This window comes from Arachis hypogaea, chromosome 13, assembly GCF_003086295.3.
Source record: "Arachis hypogaea cultivar Tifrunner chromosome 13, arahy.Tifrunner.gnm2.J5K5, whole genome shotgun sequence".
Classification (NCBI taxonomy): domain Eukaryota; kingdom Viridiplantae; phylum Streptophyta; class Magnoliopsida; order Fabales; family Fabaceae; genus Arachis; species Arachis hypogaea.
In genome coordinates, this window is record NC_092048.1 from 118,822,301 (window position 1) to 118,824,882 (window position 2,582).

Here is a 2,582-nt window from a genome sequence, read left to right on the forward strand (position 1 = left end):
TGAAGGACTATTTCACCTCTGTCAACATCAATCACAGCTCTTGCTGTGGCCAGGAAAGGTCTTCCTAGGATGATGGATTCATTCTCTTCCTTTCCAGTATCCAGGACTATGAAATCAACAGGGACGTAAAGGCCTTCAACCTTTACTAACACATCCTCTACTTGTCCATAAGCCTGTTTTCTTGAATTGTCTGCCATCTCTAATGAGATTTTAGCAGCTTGCACCCCATAGATTCCCAGTTTCTCTATTACAAAGAGGGGCATGAGGTTTATCCCTGAACCAAGGTCACACAGAGCCTTAAAGATCATGGTGCCTATAGTACAAGGTATTATGAACTTTCCAGGATCCTGTCTCTTCTGAGGAAATGTCAGTTGATCCAGATCACTTAGTTCATTGATGAACAAGGGAGGTTCAACTTCCCAAGCATCAATGCCAAATAATTTGGCATTCAGCTTCATGATTGCACCAAGAAACTTGGCAGTTTGCTCTTCAGTAACATCCTCATTCTCTTCAGAAGAGGAATACTCATCAGAGCTCATGAAGGGAATAAGGAGGTTCAATGGAATTTCTATGGTCTCTAGATGAGCCTCAGAGTCCTTTGGTTCCTCATAGGGATACTCCTTATTGATCACTGGACGTCCCAGGAGGTCTTCCTCCTTGGGATTCACGTCCTCCTCTCCCTCATTGGGTTCGGCCATTTTGCTTATGTCAATGGCCTTGCACTCTCTTTTTGGATTCTCTTCTGTATTGCTTGGGAGAGTACTGGGAGGGATTTCAGTGATCCTTTTACTCAGCTGGCCCACTTGTGCTTCCAAATTTCTAATGGAAGACCTTGTTTCATTCATGAAACTCACAGTGGCCTTAGATAGATCAGAGACTGGATTTGCTAAATTAGAAGCATTTTGTTCAGAGTTCTCTGTCTGTTGTTGAGTGGATGATGGAAAAGGTTTATTATTGTTAAACCTGTTTCTTCCACTATTATTAAAGCCTTGTTGAGGCTTTTGATCCTTCCATGAGAAATTTGGATGATTTCTCCATGATGAGTTATAGGTGTTTCCATAAGGTTCACCTAAGTAATTCACCTCTGCTATTGCAGGGTTCTCAGGATCATAAGCTTCTTCTTCATAAGAAGCCTCTTGAGTACTGTTGGATGTAGCTTGCATTCCATGCAGACTCTGAGAGATCATATTGACTTGCTGAGTCAATATTTTATTCTGAGCTAATATGGCATTCAGAGTATCAACTTCAAGAACTCCCTTCTTCATAGGCGTCCCATTACTCACAGGATTCCTTTCAGAAGTGTACATGAACTGGTTATTAGCAACCATATCAATGAGTTCTTGAGCTTCTGCAGGCGTTTTCTTTAGGTGAATGGATCCACCTGCAGAAGTGTCCAGTGACATCTTTGATAGCTCAGATAAACCATCATAGAATATATCCAGGATGGTCCATTCTGAAAGCATGTCAGAGGGACACTTTTTGGTCAACTGTTTGTATCTTTCCCAAGCTTCATAGAGGGATTCACCTTCTTTCTGTCTGAAGGTTTGAACATCAGCTCTAAGCTTGCTCAGCTTTTGAGGAGGAAAGTACTTGGCTAAGAAAGCCGTGACCAGCTTATCCCAAGAGTTCAGGCTGTCTTTGGGTTGAGAATCCAACCATAATCTAGCTCTGTCTCTTACAGCAAAAGGGAAAAGCATGAGCCTGTAGACTTCAGGATATACTCCATTAGTCTTAACAGTATCACATATCTGCAAGAATTCAGTTAAGAACTGAAAAGGATCTTCAGATGGAAGTCCATGAAACTTGCAGTTCTGCTGCATCAGAGAAACTAATTGAGGTTTCAGCTCAAAGTTGTTTGCTCCAATGGCAGGAATAGAGATGCTTCTTCCATGTAAATTGGAATTAGGTGCAGTAAAGTCACCAAGCATCTTCCTTACATTATTATTATTTTCGGCTGCCATCTCCTCTTCCTGTTCGAAAATTTCTGAAAGGTTATCTCTGGATTGTTGTATTTTAGCTTCTCTTAATTTTTTCTTCAGAGTCCTTTCAGGTTCTGGATCTGCTTCCACAAGAATGTTCTTATCCTTGCTCCTGCTCATATGACAAAGAAGAAGGCACAGAAAAATAATAATAATAATATGGATCCTTTATACCACAGTATAGGGATCCCTGTGTGAGTAGAAGAAGAGGGGGAGACAAAGAATGTAATATAATGGAAGAAACACAACTGTGAGGATGGCAGAGATGTGAGTTGAGATGTTAGGATATGAATGAATAAATAGAATAAGATGGGGGAGGGAGAATTTTTCGAAAAATATTTTTGAAAAAGAGTTAGTGATTTTCGAAAATGGTTTTTGAAAAATGTTAGTATTTTTTTCGAATTTTTTTTTAAAATTAAAAATAAAAATAAGAATAATTAGTTAAATAAAAAAGAAATTTTTGAAAAAGAGGGGAGATATTTTCAAAAATTAGAGAGAGAGAGTTAGTTAGGTAGTTTTGAAAAAGTTAAGAAACAAACAAAAAGTTAGTTGGTTAGTTGAAACAAATTTTGAAAAGATAAGAAGTTAGGAAGTTAGAAAAGA

General features: G+C 38.8%; 1 non-coding gene across 1 annotated transcript; it reads left to right on the forward strand.

Moving 5' to 3' along the window:
- Positions 1-1,457: 1,457 nt before the first annotated feature.
- LOC112739277 (small nucleolar RNA R71) lies at positions 1,458-1,565 on the forward strand. Its single transcript, XR_003170210.1, has one exon. It is a non-coding gene; the product is annotated as a small nucleolar RNA R71 (small nucleolar RNA).
- The last annotated feature ends 1,017 nt before the right edge of the window (positions 1,566-2,582 follow it).